The sequence below is a fragment of the Monodon monoceros genome, unplaced genomic scaffold (assembly GCF_005190385.1).
Source record: "Monodon monoceros isolate NGI ecotype Baffin Bay Population unplaced genomic scaffold, NGI_Narwhal_1 Super_Scaffold_5, whole genome shotgun sequence".
NCBI classification, from domain to species: Eukaryota; Metazoa; Chordata; class Mammalia; order Artiodactyla; family Monodontidae; genus Monodon; species Monodon monoceros.
In genome coordinates this window covers 57983454-58002964 of record NW_021703782.1, presented here as the reverse complement: position 1 = coordinate 58002964, position 19511 = coordinate 57983454, and the positions used below count along the sequence as shown (strand labels likewise).

At 38.2% G+C, this 19511-nt stretch overlaps 1 protein-coding gene across 4 annotated transcripts in view; it reads right to left on the bottom strand.

Moving 5' to 3' along the window:
* The window catches only part of PLGRKT (plasminogen receptor with a C-terminal lysine), a 55535-nt gene that overhangs the window by 26346 nt on the left and 9678 nt on the right, over positions 1–19511 (bottom strand). The gene's annotated exons all lie outside the window — the stretch shown is intronic.

The window sequence follows — 19511 nt, the reverse complement described above, 5'->3', positions numbered from 1 at the left end:
AATAGGTATAACTGTTTTTTCATAACCATACCCCTCAAAGCAGTTTCTTCTATAATTTAATATGGTCTTTCAACATTAATCTTTTTTACTTAGCAACAGATAATATGTGCTTTCTCAAAGGGAACTGTAGATTAACAGAACTAACAATTTTCTTTTTTTTCTTATCTATTATTTTCTTTTGGTTCCAGATATTCTGTTACTAGTTTGTAGTTTATATTCAGGTTTTTATTGCTTTAATAAGCTGATAATAAAGACCAGCAAACTCAAGGAATCAAGTAATTTCCTTCTAATAATATTTAACCATTTGTTGATTTAAAGTAAAACTAGTTCTTCCTAGGTAGTTTCCAAAGATAATATATTTCTGTTTTAAAGATTTATATGATTGGTAATAACAAAAAGCCTAATCAAATACAAACCTGTGCCTTCATGGAAATGACCATAAAAAAAAACTGATTTGTGATAACTGTACTTAGACATCTGATGATTTGGGAAGGAAAGAATCTTATATTTTATAGAGATTCATTCTCCTTCAATTAGTAAATCTGTTGAATGACCATCTCCCTAGCTCAGTATTCCAACTAGTGTTGCTATTTTTATTATTAACACCAAGTTTCATATATATGAACACATTCCTAAGGAACTGTGAACACATTAGTTATAATTTACTTGGTTAAGTGAACTTTTCAAAGGCTTAATGGTCTAGACTTTTTGATATAGTGACTGAGGTTTTTGAAATTCTTGGGAAGTAAGAACATGCAGCCTTTATCACTTACTGATCAATGTGGGATGAGGAGACAGAAAGTAGAGGAGGCAACATAGTCACTGAGAAAAAAAGCAAAACAAATGGTCAAGATGTAAGGAAATAAAGAACAAGGGGGAAAGAATTGGAAGTAATATAACTGTATGAAACTTCTCGATGTAACTTCTCTTTCATGAAACGTTTTTTAAAAGTAACTTTTCATTTAGAAAAAGCCAAATATTGGATGCTGTAGACAAAATACACCATCAGTTCCCTCTAGCACCAATTTAAACACATCTGTTTTTCATCAACTCTCTTTTTGCCTGAGATAGAGCCTAAAGTTGAACTATTTCCAAACAGCAATCTGAGTTGTTGCTGGCTGCAACAGACACCTAGGTGAAGGTGGTGATTGCTTAGTGGGTAGAGAGATCGGGGCAGAGGCGCTCCCATTCTGCCCATTCTGCAAGGCTGCAGCAATGACAGATTCAGACATGTTTTAATTCACTAATTATTTTATTAGCAAACTATTATTACAACAAAACATTATACTCAAAACATCACACTTAGATTTTCCTAGCTGTGAAAAGATTTTGCTAAAAGAAAACTTAGTGAAAGATTATCTTCAAATAGTTGCTGTATACAAAAGTTGGGAGGGGGGCTTCTTTCTTATCAATTTGCATGAGAAGTACTCAAGAAATAACAGTAGTTAAGTGCCTGCACACACACATTAAGTGGACAGACTTGTATTAAGATTCAGGTTAAATTAGTGGGTTGGCCAAAAAGTTCGTTCAGGTTTTTTCCGTACTTATGTAAGCTACAGAAGCATGTAACTGAAAAAAGAATTTTCCCTGACTGTGTGATCGTTACTCTGCGGCATGATATTAGTTTCTGTAATAATTGGCAAGAAAGCTACCCAGTCAATTACCTAAACCAGAAGTCACTGAAAGCCTGGTTAGTGGTTCTAACCATCTCTCTGTAGATAACTTCGCAGAAACATGGAGCAATTTTAGAAAATAAGGGCAGTGATCATTAGGGGGAAAAGAAGTATGAACTCATACAGCAGAAAATAACATAAGAGAAGGTGAAAAGAAAAGTGTAAATTTAAGAACATCTTTAGAACAGGGCACATTCCTTTGTATAATAATCTCTATTCACAACTTCAAGAAATTTTTGTCCTCCTGTGTGATTGCATTATAATTTGGAAGCCTGTCTCTTCCCTTTTATCTGTCACATGGGCAGATTTTTTTTCCCTTTTTTCAGAGGTGTGCATTTTGGGTTTCTGGTTCTTGAAAATGAGTTATATTGCAAATGGAAGTTCTAATTGACATACTTATTAAAGAGGCACACCAACAGAGTGTTACTTATATCAATTTTAACACATTAAAAAAAAAATCTAACCTAATGGAGTTTCCTTTGCTTTCAAGTTCCTAAAGGTTTTAAATATGCAAATATTTAAATACTAAAAACATGAGCAAAATATTCTATTAAAATATACATTCCCAATCAGCTTTTATGGTGGAATTGATTTTTATTATGATATGTGCAAAAAACCTTTTACCAGAAGCCTTGTGGGTAGACTGGCAGTTGCTACTGCTAAGGTACGGGGTCTACAACTGCAGCTCTCCCTGTTTACTTGTTTGTGTATATTATAAAGATACATATAATCACAGAAAGATTTTTCAAGAGAGGAAAAACACTGATAATCACCTATTCTAATATAATTTTTTTTAAGCTTTGAAGTCTTCATGTCCAATTTTTCCTCAAAACAAACATGGCTTCAAAATAATATTTTTCTTTTTGGGTGCATAACTGAAAATAAATATTTCATGCTATATAATTCAGTGTCTGAGCCATGTACAATGATTTAAAAATCAAGTGAATGTGCTCATACATAACAAAATTTCAAAGTCTAAATTATATATTACCATTAATGTAATAAATCTAAAATATAATAGCCTACACATTTCTAATTTTTCATCAGTAAATATACCCAAGCTGAACCTAACCCCAAACCTAAAACTATCGTTAATTTACCGAATAGATTCAAAGAGAACACAAAATTTTTCTTTCCTGAAAATGACCCAACCATTTCTTCTTCCAAGAAAAGCACTCTGTGAAATAATATGAACCATTTCAGAACATAATACAATTACTCAACTTTGTCTTTGCATCTTTATATCCTCATTGACTAGCACACGGCCTGGCATGTGGTCAGTGTTCAATAAGCATTGAATTAATAAAGCAGTATCAGAATAGTCTCTTTGGAGTTCTATTCTTTACATAAACATTAATGAGAACCAAACAGAAACGACAACATGTCAATTACAATGCTAGGCAGCAAAGTTAATGTAATTCTAGCATATTTTTCTAGAAACATTCTGAGGCATTGCTTTGCAAATGCCTAAGTTTCTGGACAAATGTAGAAGTTGGGTATTGGGAGAGTTTATCTTTAAAAACCCCAGAAACCAAGTTAGAGAGATCATAAAATTGGATTAGAGTTTTAAAGTAATGTTTTGATTTAAAAACTTTATTTTCGAAAGGAAGGAAAATTTGCTGCTGCTGGAGTTGACTGTACCTCCTTGTGTGTGTGTGTGTGTGTGTGTGTGTGTGTGTGTGTGTGTGATTGATATGAGCTTTTAAGGCTGTCATTTTCAAGTACAGAAGTTTAGTGTTCTATTTTCCAGTCTGTACAATAGACATTACTATAAGTTCAAACATGAAAATTAACAGATGTCCATCAAAGACATGAAGAATAACTTAAGCAATAAGAAGTTTAAGTGTAGGAAGGGCTGTAAAAATTATGTTTCAGAACCACCTCCAGAACTCACTGCCTTCCCACCCTCCAGGCTCCTGCTGGTGCCTCCCAATGCATGGTCCAACCAGAAGCCAGAGGGGAAGGGAGTCTGGGAGATGCAAGGCCAAGGGTCAGACCCCCATTGCAGGGTAGACAAGGGCAGAGAATGGATCTAGGTGGGGGCAGGGTAAGGGGTGTCGAACAGAGAATAACCAACAAAGTGGTGACCTGATTTATATGAAATAATGATGTGATTCTGTGTGAAAGAATGTTTTCAGAGTTCTGGTTTAGATCAGATCCAAAAGTCTTAGAAAGTATTAATAAAGATGGGCAACAAATTGTAAATCACTTTTTAATTTTTTTATAGATAATATGGTCATATACAAATCAATATTAGTTGTAAAGTAAATGCTAAGTATTAGAATAGGTATCAGATCTCTTGACAAGAAAAATTAGATATAAGAAATACTTTTTTTTTTTTTTTTCGGTACGTGGGCCTCTCACTGTTGTGGCCTCTCCCGTTGCGAAGCACAGGCTCCGGATGCGCAGGCTCAGCGGCCATGGCTCACGGGCCTAGCCGCTCCGCGGCGTGTAGGATCTTCCCGGACCGGGGCATGAACCCGTGTCCCCTGCATTGGCAGGCGGACTCTCAACCACTGCGCCACCAGGGAAGCCCAAGAAATACTTTTATTCGATGATTATAATAGAAGCAATTATACTTTAAATTGCTATTATAGTCGGTCAAATTTAAATAAATGGCTCTTAAGAGAGAGAAGCTAGTTTCTCCCCAATTACTCTGGTTCTTCAGGACAATGTCTACTCAGTACCTATCTAAATCTGTGCTGTTTCCTTTGCAATATTTCACATACATCACAACTAAATTGGTATTTAGTGAACTCACTTTAAACTGGGATTCTTTTTTGTTCTGAAATTTCCTGGGGGAAAAAAGCATAAAAACCCTGAAATATCATATGTGCAAAAGAAATGAACAAGAAGTGATTCCTTTTTGTACCAAGGTGGACACACAGGAGTACATCCATGTCCTCTGGACCAGGTCACAGGGATCTTTTGGAATGACTTAGGTTCTGCCATGGCTCTGGAGGGGACACTTGCTAAGGTCTCTTAGTGTCTCAAGGCTGAGCATACTTAGTGGGATCAGGAATGCCTATGAGAGTATGTGGGGCTAAAAGGCTAATTAGTTCCCTTTTCTCATTACCAGAATTGATTTTTTAAAGTACTAAACATACTGCAAGACAGAGGAGAAAGAGAACTAGAAAAGCATATGCCTGACCACAGAATTGAAGAGATGGGGAAAGATTAAAAAATGATAAAGAATGAAAAATGGAGAGAGATGCAAGAAAGAATGAAGTAGAGACTATGAGTAAATAAGAGAAAGGAAAGTAGAAAAATTGGACATAAGGGAACATTTATTGAGCATCTCCTTTGCCATACAAGTTAGTAGTACTTGGGTATCCTTCTCCCCATTTTAGTGATGAAGCTGAGGCTCAGAGAGCCTACGTCATTTATCCAAGGTTAGACAACTAGTAAGTGATGGAGCCAGGGTTGGCCCTAGATATTTCTGTCTCCAATGCCTGTGAACATCTCATTGCAAGAAGATTAATTCCACAGTCCTTAGCAGCCATAGCCTGGCCTTACATCCAGCAGGCAACAGTCCGGGGCCCAGTTTTTCTTTCTAGATTTCCCATTGTGCCATCCCAACCTGCCTGGAGGTTCTGCCATTCTCTCTCTTTCTAGTCTTCAGTCTCACACATTTCAGAATAAGAATGTCCCTCCCTCATGTGCACTGGTAACATAGTCCCTTACTAAACAGGTAAGGAATCCAACTGTAAGAATATCTGTATGATCATTTACAGGAAATTTTAAAATTTAACTTAAATTTTTCCCTTTTTTAACCAAAACCACTTTGGTTTAGTCTGTAATTCATTTATAAACTCCTGGAAGACATAAAAATAGACTCAAACAAATGGAAAAACATTCCTTGTTCTTGGATAGGATTACTTAACAGTTCTTCCTAAATAAACTTATAAAAGCATGCAATCCCAATTTTAAACATTGACAAACTGTTTTAAAGAGTTGGACAAGTTGACAGTAAAGTTTCTATGAAAAAGCAAGCATGTAATAACATTGAAAAGATAAACTACAAGGGCATACTAGCTTAACCAGGCATCAAAACATATTATAAAGCACTTTAATTACAATACTGTGGTACTGGTACACGGATAGACAAGTAGGCCAGTGGAACAGCATGTTCAGAGACAGATCTAAGTACATATAGACGGTTATTAAAGGTGACATCTCAAATCACTGAGGGTAAAGATGGAGCTTTTAATAAATGTCATAGGTAGCCATTTGGGAAAAGATAAAATTAAAATCATATCTCCCACCATGTATGGAACAAACTCCACATGGATGAGGGATCTAAATGCAAAGGAAAAAGAATGAAGCTATACAAGTACTGTAGGGAAACATGGGTGACTGCCTCTTTAACTTTAGTACAGGAAAAGGCTTTCAAAATAAAGACTCAAAATGCAGAGGCAATAAAGGATTGTTCATTTGAATACATAAAAATTTTTAAATTTTTTCATGGCAAAAAAAGAAAACCATCATAAACGAAGTCAAAGACAAATGATAACCTGCAAGAAAATATTTGCAATATATTCCACAGGCAAGAGATCAATACCTCCAATGTATAAAGAACTCTTAAAAATTGAGACAAGGGACAAAAACCCAATAAACAGACAATTCACAAAAACAAGGTATATAAATGGCCCTCAAACATGTGAGAAAATGTTCAAGTTTACTCATAATTAAAGAAATGCAAATTAAAGCAAGACTGAGATTCCATTTCTTGCCTATCAGATTGGCAAAAGTTAAAAAGCAAGTACATATTCTGCTGGGGAGACTTTGGGAAAACAGGCACTCTCAAATCGGTACAACCTTTCTGAAGGGAAATGTGGCAATACCTAACAAAACTACAAGGCACGTGCCGTTGACCTAGCAATCCCACTTCTAGAATTCTACCCTGAAGGTATACCTCAAACAGCACAAAAATGTAAAAGCACAAGGTTATTCATTGAAGGACTATTTGTAACAGCAAAATATTGGAAATAACCTAAGTACCTGTGGTAGGCAGAATAATGCCTCCCCCCAAGAGAAGTCCATGTCCTAATCCCCAGAACCCATGAATATATTACATTACATGGCAAAAGGGACTATGCAGATATGATTAGTTAAGGAATTTGAGATGCGGAGATTAGCCTGGATTATCCAGGTGGGCCCAATGTAATCGCAAGGGTCCTCATAAGTGAAAGATAGAGGCAAGAGAGTCAGAGAGAGATGAAGATGCTACACTTCTGGCTTAAAGAGTGAGGAAAGAGACATGAGCCAAGAAATTCGGACAGCCTCGAGTAACTGGAAAAGGCAAGGAGAGGGATTCTCCCCTAGACCCTCCAGAAGGAATGCAGCCCTGCTGACAGCTTGACTTTCTTCCAGTGAGACCCATTTCAAACTTCTAGCTTCCAGAGCTGTAAGATAATTATTTTGTGTTGTGATAATCTGTCATAGCAATAGGAAACTAATACAGTGCCCATACACCATTTGAATAAATGATATATTCACACAATGGAGCATTATGTAACTGTTAAAAAATGAGGAAGAGCTCTATGAACTGATTGGAATGATTTCCAAGATATACAGTTAAATGAAAAAAGCAAGGTACAAAAGGGTACAATGGTACACTACCCTTCATGTAAGAAAGACATAGAAAATAAACGTGTATCTGTTTATGGTACAAAAGATATGCAGGAATGATAAACCGAAGACTAGAGAGATCAGACATAGAGACAGCATGGGAAAGGGTATATAAAGAGAAGAATAGGAATAGGTTAGCAAGGATGAGGAGGGAGGGATGCTTCTTGGAGTGTATCTTTTTGTATAGCTTTAATGATTAGAACATAGTTTTGTTTCATATACTACCCTACCCTGTAACTAAACTCAAACAGGATGTGGACAGAATACAAAGTATAACTGTATTGCAAATGAAATTACCACCCTGAAGTAGCCCAGGAAGAACCTAATTTATAGGAAAACAGTATTTTGAATTGATAGTGTAAAAGGGAAAAGAACATACAAATAATGTATGCTGGTTAGTATATACTGGCAATCCTGTAACTGTTTCTTGTTTCTACTAGGATTGAAGTGAATATATTGTAGAAAATGAGAGCCAGGCTTTTCATTGTCTGAGAAAGAACTTAAAAATAAAGAAAAAGGAAAGGCCAGAATGAAACATTATAATGCATTGGAATTAGAGGTATCAGTATGAACTCATGGTTTATAGTATGAAATACTTCTATGTATAAGTCTGTGTATATACATGGGTTAGTATATAAGTACATGTCTTTGCTGAAAGGATCTAGGAACAGTGGCCATAGCAATAAGCACCCTTAGAGCCCAGATCTTGATTTCTAAATATCATTCTCTAATTAAAAAACTAGGACTCCTTGAATGAGTGATTAATTCCAGGCCTGGGCAATATATATGAACTAACTTATGATATAGAAAATGAGCAAAAAAGGATGGGATACGTCAAAGGGACATAGGGAACCAACTGGAAGGAATTCCCAACAGCCAAAACAACTTAGGCCATAAAATAAATAATGATGGTACTAAATTATAACCCACAGAATAGTAGGTCCATGTGTCCATATTGATATAAATAACTGAATAAATAAATACATGGAGAAGGGACAGCTATTCCAATGAACAAATATAAATGGAATGAAGGAAATACAAAAATTACCATTAGGCAAAAATTACCACAGTAATAATTGTTCCATATAAGATCCCATCAATGGAAGTTAAAATCAGTGGGCAAAAGTTTAACGAGAAGCAAGATATTAACAGAGTCTCAACGTAACTCCTCAAAGATATTTATCAATAAGAAAAATAGTAACTTTACAGTAGAGAAACCTGGTGTACACCACCTTAACCAAGTGACCAAGGTTAACATCACTAGTAATAAGTTATACCAACAGTATCCTCTGGTATGATGTAATGAGAGAGACATAACAGCATCCTGTGGTTTAAGAATAATATGTAAAAAATGCACAACCTCAATCTAGTCATGAGAAAACACTGGAAAAACCCAAAGTGAGAGAAATTATACTAAATAACCAGTACTTATTAAAAGTACTTAAGAAAGCCAAGGAAAGAATGAGGAACTGTCACAGACCAAAGGAGACTAAGAAGAAACAACAGTTTAATGCAATGTGAGATCTTGGATCCCTGGAACAAAAAAGGAATATTAGGAGAAAAACTGGTGAAATTTCAGAAAGATCAGTAATTTAGTTAACAGTATTGTACTGATGTTAATTTCCTGGTTTTGATCATTACTATAATTTTGTAAATTGTTAATATTAAAGAAAGCTAAACAAAGGGTATATGTGAACTCTCTACTAGTTTAGCAACTTTTCTACAAATATAAAATTATTTCAAACTAAAACATTTCTTAAAATCTGGATTCACTATTATTCTGCATTTTAGTAAATTTATTCAAGAATAATGACACTTAAGCTTGTTCCCTTTTATTAATTTATATTAAGGATGTTTATGGGGCTCTTTTTCTCTCTAAAATCCTTTTCCCCCTGCTGTCCTATATCGTCAGTTATCTTAAGGAAGAAAATGAAGTAGAAACAAGACACATGAGAAGTCTAAAGATTTTAACAGCAAGCCTACTTTACATTCTTTTCAAAATAAGATGAAGTGAGTGTGTATATGTGTACACATTATATACATATTATGAAGATTTATAGAGGAAAGTGAAGATAATTATTAAAACCATAGGATCATTTTTTAATTAATAGTTTTGGGCCCAAAATCTTATATACTAGGCATTCAGTAAACGCTCAAGTTAATGAATAAGTAAAGTAACCCTCCATCCCCTGCTTGCTCAAGCAATGAAGAACTAGAAATAAAATTGACTCTGATTAGATTTATGAAAATAGAATTGTAGCTGAGGGAGGAAACTAAAAGGAAAAGCTTTCTGATCATCTATAACTGGATTTATTGATCTCATTTAAGTTTGTGAACAAACTTAAAACCAATGTCCCCCTTGGAGAATTGAGTGTGGGAAGGGTCCTGGACCAACTTGTCAGCATGGAAGGGCTAGGCAGCAAAGGATCAACTTGGGGGTTTGACCTATTACCAATGACTTTTTAAAATTATTTTACTTTCATTTCCTACCATTTCTCAACATAGACAATATACAGGAAATCTTAGTGTTTTTATTAACTCTTCTAAGTGATTCCAGACATATTAATATCTTGTCCCACACTTAAACAGACTTAACATTTTTAGAAGTCTCTTTAAAAGTCAGGAAATTCATTAAGTATATTCTTTGCATTTAGACCCAATCCTTCATAATATAGTTAAATTAACTTATTTCCATTCGTTCCAACTTTGGTAAAGAAAGACACTAGCAGGTTACTACCATCTTGAAGTTCAGGCACTTGAAGGCCACTAACAAGTCAAGATGCTCATTTCAGAGGGCCTGGACCCAGGTGAACAGCTTCTTCATCTGTGTCAGTAACAGACTTACTATGTGATTCCTAATCTTTACTGTGCAATGTCTAACTTCATGTTCATAAAGAATGAACATCGTACTGAGATAACTGGGTATTCACATTCAAAAAAATGAAAATGGACCCTTACTTCACTTCATATACAAAAATGAACTCAAAAACTTAAATATAAAAGCTGAAACCATAAAACTCTTAGAATAAAACATAGGTACAATCTTAATGATCTTGGATTTGGCAACACTTTCCCAGATATGATACCAAAAGTACAAGCAACAAAAGAAAAAATAAATTTGACTTCATAGAAATTAAAAACTCGCATGCATCAAAGGACACTGTCAAGAGAGTAAAAAGACAACTCACAGAATGGGAGAAAATATTTGCAAATCTTATATCTGATAAGGATCTAGTATCCAAAATATATAAGGAACTCTTACAACTCAACAAGGAAAAGACAAACAACCCAATTTATAAATGAGCAAAGGACTAGAAGAGATATTTATCCAAAAGAAATATATAAAAATGGCCAAAAAGCACATGAAAAATGTTTAATGTTATTATTAGTCATTATGGAAATTCAAATCAAAACTACAATAAGATACCACTGTAAACCCACTTAGAATGGCTAGAATTTAAAAACAAACAAACAAAAACTGAAAATAACATGTATTGGTGAGAATGTTGGAGAAATGGTAACCCTCATACATTGTTGTAGGAATGTAAAATGGTAAAGCCACTGTGGGAAACATTTAGTGGTTCCTGAATAAATTAAACATAAAATTATCATATGATCCAGCAATTCTACTCCTAGGTATATATACTCAAAAAGAATTGAAAAGCAAGAGTTCAAACAAAAACCTGTACAAGAATTCCCATAGCAGCACTATTCCCAAAGTGGGAAATAGCCCAAAGTGGAAACAATCTTAATGTCCTTAAACCGATGAATGGATAAAGAAAATGTTGTATATTAATACAATGGAATGTTATTTACCTATGAATGGGAATGAAATACTGATTCATTCTACAACACAGATGGACTTTGGAAACATTATGCTAATTGAAATAAGCCAGACACAGAAGACCACATATTGTATGATTCCATTTGTATGAAATGTCCAGAACAGGCAAATCCATACAGACAGAAAGCAGATTAGTGGTTGCCAGGGTCTGAGAGGAGGGGGGATGAGGAGTGATTGCTTAATGGGTATGGGGTTTCCTTTTGGGGTGATGGAAGTGCTATGGAATTAAATAGTGGTGATGGTTGCACAACACTGTAAATGTACTAAATGTCACTGAATTGCACACTTTAAAAACGTGAATTTTATATTATGTATATTTTACCACAATTTAAAAAAAAAGAATCTCAGAAGAGGGCGGCTAAGAGCAGGTAACCAGGATGGGGACATGGGCAGAAATGAGTTTCAGAGGGGTAAGCTGAAGACAGTTATGAATCCAGGCACAAGAATTAAGCTGTTGTAGCCTTCCTTGTAGCTCCCACTGTAGGTGAACTTGTGTTGATCATGCTGCCTTTTTTTCCAAGGCACTTCCTAGTTAAGTCTCCTGACACTTCTAGTTCTTGAGCCAACTCCCACTTGGTCATCTTTTTGCTATAGATGGAGTTGGCTGCTTTCCTCTCCTCTTCACTGCCTACTCTACATTTTGGGTTCCTTGTCGCCACAAGACTCTATACAAAGCAAACACTGTACTTTCTTGCTTTCCTCAGAACATCAAGCCCTTTTTATTCTAAGATGTTGGTACAGCTTTCACCTCAAAAAAACAGATGGGAGGGCACAAGAATTATAGATGTTGGGAGTTATAGGGGTTTAAGCAATTTAAAGTTCTCATAAGTTATTTGCTATTATTTGCTGTTTTACTTTTTAAATATTTGAAAAAGCATTTAGTGAGTCTACACTATATTTTATGTTGTAAAAATAACCCTAACATATATAGCTGTACAGACAAATTACTACCATCTTAGTGGCTTAAAACAACACAGATTATTATCTTGTACTTCTGGACATTGGATGTCCAACACAGGTCTGAATGGGCTAAAATCAAGATGTCTGCAGGGCTGTGTTCCTTTCTGGAGAGTCTAGGGGAGAATCTGTTTCCTAGCATTTTCCAGCTTCTAGAGGCCACCTGCATTCCTTGGTTGGGGGTGCCTTCCTCCATCTTCAAAGCCAGCAACATCACATCTCTCTGACTCTTTTGTCTTTAACTCTCTACTTTAAGAATTCGTGTGTTTAGATTGGGTCCACATTGACAATCAAGGATAATTTTCTCATCTCAAGGCCTGTTCCCTCAGTCACATCTGCAAAGTCTGTTTGCCATATAAGGTAATATATTCACAGGTTTCAGGGATTAGGGTGTGGACATCTTTAGGGGGTCATTATTCTACCTGTCACATTCATACCACAAACATCTGGTTATTTGCAGCATACCTCACCTTCTTCTCACCAAATAAGATGAGAAGTTCCTTGAATATAGAGCCCGCACCTTATACACATCTGAATCCTGCTTAGCATGTAGCACATTATTTCATATATATTAAATAACTGTATTTTTGGTTTATAACTATACGTCATTTTCTTAACACCAAACACTACATAGACTTACAGGTCAAAGGCTCGCTGTTTCTCTAATTGCGGCGAGCGGGGGGCGCTCTTCGTTGTGTGTGGGCCTCTCATTGTGGTGGCTTCTCTTGTTGCACAGCACCGGCTCCAGGCGTGCGGGCTTCAGCAGTTGTGGCATGTAGGCTCAGTAGTTGTGGCTTGTGGGCTCCAGAACACAGGCTCAGTAGTTGTGGCGCACGGGCTTAGTTGCTCCGCGGCATGTGCGATCTTCCCAGACCAGGGCTCGAACCCGTGTCCCCTGCATTGGCAGGCTGATTCTCAACCACTGCACCACTAGGGAAGTCCCTCATGTATTTTTTTAAGTCTTTAGTTTGTTGCCTGCTCATAGTGAACAATGAATAAACTGCCCTACTAATCTTATACATGGACCATGACTGCTTTTCCTACAAAGCACTACAGCACAGCAAAAACCCATGGAATCTTCCCTCATTTTTTCTGCTTTATACTTCCAGTTTCTATCCTATTTTATAACATCAAAATGCTTTTCTGGCCACTTAGGTCATATAAAATTGGTTTAGGTGTGCCATCTAGTGGCATTTTTAAGGAAGTATTCATTTTTACCTGATTGATACTTGGCTTAATGAATACAGCCATCCATCCACCATCCTCAGTAACAGAGGCTAGACAGAGCAGTGAGAAACTGACTTTTGCTGATGATCTGAAAACATTATTATACTGAGTAGTATGAATCCCCTCTAGCTCATCTGGAACCAACTTGTTAATAAAAAAGAAACCATTTTGATTTGAAGCCTTTTATAAATTTTTATTAACCAGACTCCAGTGATTGATTTAATTTCATGATTAACTTACCTAAATTGAAAACTTATTTGGGTTTATCTCCAATGTATGCTATATTAAATCACTGCCAATCACCAATTACAATTATGTAGCAAAAGGAAAGGGCAAAAGTTCTCAACCCAGGCTGTGCATTATAGTCCCCTGGAGAGCTTAAAGCAACTACATGTCTGGCCATGAAGAGATCTGATTGGTCTGGGGTGGGACCTGTACATTCAAAAGCCCCTCTGAATCGAATATACAGCCAGAGGCGGGAACCTGGTATAAGATGTAGCTGAATCTCTAATTCTGGTCCTTTATTCTGAAAGATAAGCACCAATAATATGGAATTATCAAGTTATGATTTATCTTTTTTTACCAAAAAAAAAGTAGAACTTAAAAAAACCCACTGGGAAAAGGATTATAGTTATTAGGCTTCTTTTTAATAAATGTTTTGCTTTATTTCTTCTATTTATCCTTTTTAATTGAAGTGCCATCAAATAGGAAAAAAGCCAAAAGACATGCCATCACAGGCTAGAGATATTAGTAGGCCTGGTGTTTCAACGGGGGTTTTTTAAACCTCCCCTTTGAAGAACTGACATGCCATCTCCCACCCCAGTGGCCCATTCCTTCCATTTTCAGAGTCATGCTTAGTTCTAGGAACCCTGGGACATTCCAGCCCAACTTTAGCTGTTTGGGTTCATTCAGCAGATAGGGAGGAACCCATATGTAGCTTCAGGGGTATTGTGATAATATAATTCTTCAATTTAGTGATGGGTTCATTGGTGTTCATTTTATTATGCTTCATAATTTATAAATATATTCTCTTGTATATATAAAATATTTCATGATATTTCTTATATATATATATAAAGGAGAATAGCTCTAAGCCTTAAAATGATGCTAGATGTTTAGTTTCTTTAAATGAGGAACATTCAAGGACCAACCCAATCTTCCAAAACTGCTACAGATGAGTATGTTTCTCCCTTGGCTGCCCCAGTTAGGATGAGAACTCAAGCAGCTTTAGGGTTGGAAGGCTGCTTCAACTGTATTGATCTATATTCTTTTTGTCATCCTTCCTTGAAATTAAAAGATAATTAATAAAATATATCCTGCTCAACAAGGAAAAACTAATCATCTTAACCAACATATGTGTTGGAAGAATCAATCTGCCATGGGCCCTAAGCATTCTTGCTGAGCAGGCCAAGGATGCAGGCCCTGACTACTCTTTGCCCAGGCCATTTGTCAGGGTTGTGTTTGCAGTAAGCAACTTTGAGGGATGAAGTAACATCTCTTCCCAGTCAAAGAGCAGCCTTGCTCACCATTCATGACAAAAGTGATAGATTCTATAAGCTCACTGTTCCTCACCCATGTCACAAACCCAGGCATCCACCTAAGCATACAACTAGGCCCACCTCCATCACCTCCACGGGACTTGGAGTGCATAGAAAACTGGCAGCAACACCATGCTTACGCTCCTTGTTGTGCTGTGAGTAACAAAACCTTCTGCCAGCATCTGTGAAACAGTAACAGGCTAACTTGTTAATTTACAAGTAGGGTAAAATCCCAGACCCTTCATGCAGCCTGCCAGTTTGGGTGACAAGGATAAGATGCTGATAGAGATGGCGTTCTGGAAGAGGGCCCTTGTTGGTCAGGTTAGAGGATATCAGAAGGCTCCCTGAGATCTGGAAGTAAATGCTTTTGCATAGGTGGTGGTGAAAATAAGAGGGTAGAGTGAAGATCTCTCACTATCTTATGTGTTAAACGAGGCTGAGAAACAAAAGGTAGGGTCCAAACAAGACTCCCAGATGGTGCTTTGGTTGTGGCACATTCTCCTCTGGAGTGGGAGAAGGAAAGGATGTTTTCATGACATCAATGGGACAGCAAGCCCCACACCCCAGCCAAAAGTCATGCAATGTGGCTATGGCTGATGGGTCAAGGGTTCCCCAAAGCTGAAATAATGGTGTTAGCAATGAAGATATAGAACTTTGCATAGGCTAAATACATTAGAAATTTGTTTGTTGAGTCCAGCGACAGGAGGCCCTTTGAAACAGAGTAAATTCAAACCCTTGCTGACTGGCACCGAGCTGCTCTTTCCCTCCTCCACTCCTCCACCTTGAGCTGCTTTAGGGAAGAAGGCTGAGTGTGCCAGGGAATTTCAGGGAGGGGAGAGGAGGAACTCAATGTTTATAGCTTTGTTGGATGTGGGCACCCATGTCTACTTGGTCCCATGCAGGCAGGATGTGCTAAGTGCCAGGGTGGCCCAAAATGCTGAGGATACAGGGCAGAGCAGTGGCACCAGTGTTGGCTAAAACAATGATGCCCCTGAGCCCCAGTGCTCTCCAGAAGCCAGGGGAGCCCAGGGGAGGAAGTAATACCAATTCTGGGATGAGAAACCAAAGGGCAAATACACATTTGTATTCTCTATCTCCCCCAGCTGGGAAACAGCCTAATCTCCTGAAACTATCATGATAATCCCTGAAGTACCTATGTTAATATCTTTGATCTGTGTTCCCATAGAGCAAAATTCAACTGATAGGTTTTGAGCAGTTTGCAGTGAGAAAGGGAAGTTAAAGAACATTCAGCTGATTCAACGTACTGCAGTTGTGTCCCCTGAATATAAATATATAATGTATTCTGTGTTGCTTGCTTTTATTGTAAACATTCATAGTGATGAGAGGACATTCTCCCATTCAGGGATTCTCTGACCCCTTCCAAGTGGTCCAATAGAAACAATATAGAATCCCAGGCGAAAAAGAGAAAATCACAGCCATCTCCAGAGGCCACTGCCCAGTACAGCAGCGCCACACGCTGGACACAAGCACCAGATACATCCTGTATTAGTTTTCTGGGGCTGCCATAACAAAGTACCACAAACTGGGCGGCTTAAGCAACAGAAATATATTGTCTCAGTTTTGGAGGCTGGAAGTCCAAAGTTAGGGTGTCAGCAGGGTTGGTTGCTTGTGAGGGCTGTGAAGGAAGGCTCTGTTTCAGGACTCTCTTCCTGGTTTGTAGATGGTGTCTTCATATTCACCTGGCCTTCTCCCTGTATGCACGTCTCTGTGTCCAAATTTTATAAGGACACAAGTCATATTGGATTAGAGCCCATCCTAATGACCTCATTTTAACTTGATTACCTCTGTAGAGACTCTATCTCCAAATAAGGTCACATTCTGAGGTAGTGGGGGTTTGGACTTTAACATATGAATTTGGAGGGCGGGGATGGGACACAAACCCATAACAGACCCCTTTCAAAATGGGGAGGCAGTTATTGGCCTATTACTGAGCTCCTGTTAAAAATGAACACCTTACCCCTGGAGAATTTATGACTCAGGCCTGACTGAGCTCCTGTTAAAAATGAACACCTTACCCCTGGAGAATTTATGACTCAGGCCTGACATCCCCATTTTTGGGTGGGTCAACTAGGAGATGACAACTACAAGGAAATCACCCATTTGCTGGTCAAATGAAAATAATGTATTTGAGGATGTGCCTAGCCTGGCCCTGATGTCATCTCAGTTTTGCATAAAGGAGTAGTAGCTACCCTTTTGTGAAAACTTTATCCCTGACTCTGCCACCTGAAGCAAAGCTACTGGCTCAAAAGGCCCTTGGGTTCACAGAGACTGTCCTAAATGCCTGGGCCTGGTTCACCTTTGGTTCAGCTAAGCTGAAAACTAATGGTGCTGATAGTGTTCCGGCCAGTTGGACCCTCAGCACCAGCTATAGTGGTCGCTGGGATCAGTGGGCAGAAGTCAAGGCTGTTCTCAAAGCTCTGGTCAATTGCACTGAGGGGGCAGTCTGCCACGGTCCCTGAAGGTACCCCCACATTCTGGGTAAGCCAAGAATGCAAGGCCCAGACTGCTGTTTATTCAGGCCATTTCTTGAGGTTATGTTTGCAGGGAACAACCTTCAGGAAGGGGTTAAAGTTCTCCCCACCTCAACTCTACCAGCTCCTCATTAACTAGAAAAGCAGCAGATTCCCAAAGTTCAAGGGTGCCCCAACCCACTGGGTGCACAGCACCCATGTGAACCCATCTTTGTCACCTCTGTGAGACTTGAGAGGCATGGGGAATTGACACGAACCTCATGCTTAATGCTCTTGCTGTGCTGTGAGTAATAAAGTCCTCCATCTGATGTAGGTGTCTCCTGTGTTCTGCCAGCATCCATGGGATAGTAATAAGCTAATCTCTTAGCTTGCAAGTAGGGTAAAATCCCAAACCCTTCACAGACCCTGACTTCTGACATAAAAGTAAAAGCCCTGTAGTTTCCAGAGGTCTTGGACAAGGACTCTCTGAGTATGTGACATACTTTGCTGGTTCATAAACCTAATGTTTGGTCTCCTCTAGGTCACTTTCTTCTGTTAAACAATTCAATTGCCTATTCTTTCAACAGTTCCATTCCCCCCAAAGAGATCTTTATCCTGCACAAGACAGTCTTATCACTCTTTAGTAGCAATAATAACAGCAACAACTAAGGCTTATAGAGTGAGAGACATTGTTCGAAAGACCTGAGGCGTTGTTCTACACACTCTCTATATACCGTCATCTTTACTCCTCATAGCAACCCTCTGAGTGGGATACTATAACCTCCAGTTTACAGGTTAGGAGACTGAAGCAGAAGCCACACAGTTAGTTAGGAGGTGGAACTAGGATTCAAACCCAGGCTGCCTGGCTTTGGTCCTCACTTTTAACCACTCACTATATGTCTCACAATAGGACCGTCTATTCCCAGGGCCATAATGAACCACAGAGGCCTAGAGATCTTTGTTAGATGTCTTAGGAAAATAATTTCAGTCAAACTTTTCATTCTTGATTGATGTACAACATTTTAAAATACCTTTTGATAACCTATATTAGGCATTTAGACAATCTTCTACTTTGCTTTGATCTTTTTATCCAGCCATTGTATAAATCCAATGTCGAATGTTCACACTGTATTAAAATTTCCTATTGCTGCTATAGCAAGTTATCAAACTTAGTGGCTTAAAACAACACAAATTGATTACCTTACAGTTCTGAAGGACAGAAGTCTGGAATGGACTGGAGGGACTGCATTCCCTCTGGAGGCTCTAGGGGAGAATCTGTACCCTTCCCTTTTCCAGTTTCTAGAGGTTGCCTGAATCTTTTGGCTCATGGCCCTTTTATTCCATCTTCAAAGTCATCAATCAGCATAGCATCTTCAAATCTCTCTCTCTCTCTGACTCTGACACTCTTGCCTCCCTCTTTCCCTTATAAGGACCCTTATGATTACACTGGGCCCATCCAGATAAACCAGGATAATCCAGGGTCTCCCCCAATTCAAACTCCTCAGCTTAATCACATTGTAAAATCCCTTTTGCCATGTAAGGTAACATATTCACAGGGATTAGGATGCAGATGTCGTTTTGGCAGGGTGGGGGAGGGGCATTATTCTACCATACACTCTAAGCAGTTATCTCTTCCTGCAGTATGGAAATTTTTACATTAGATATCTAGATTAGAGATCTAAACAAGCCCATTCACCAGATAATTAGTAGTCTACTTCATCTTGGCTTTGAGGGTAGAGAACCGAGGGCATTTTACCTTTTGGGAGGTTAAGGATAACATAGTGCTGGAGCACATGTGACAGAAACTTTAACCACTGTAACAACATGAAAGCTTAATTATCTAAAAATGTATCTGAAGGACTTCCCTCGGTGGTTAAGAAACCCCCTGCCAATGCAGGGAACTCGGGTGCAAGCCCTGGTCTGGGAATATCCCACATGCCACGGAGCAACTAAACCCATGCGCCACAACTACTGAGCCTGCGCTCTAGAGCCCGTGAACCACAACTACTGAGCCCACGTGCCACAGCTACTGAAGCCCGTGCTCCTAGAGCCCATGCTCTGCAGTGAAGACTAGCCCCCGCTCTCTGCAACTAGAGAAAGCCCACGTGCAGCAACGAAGGCCCAACGCTGCCAAAAATAAATAAAATTTTTTTTTAATTAAAAAAATAAA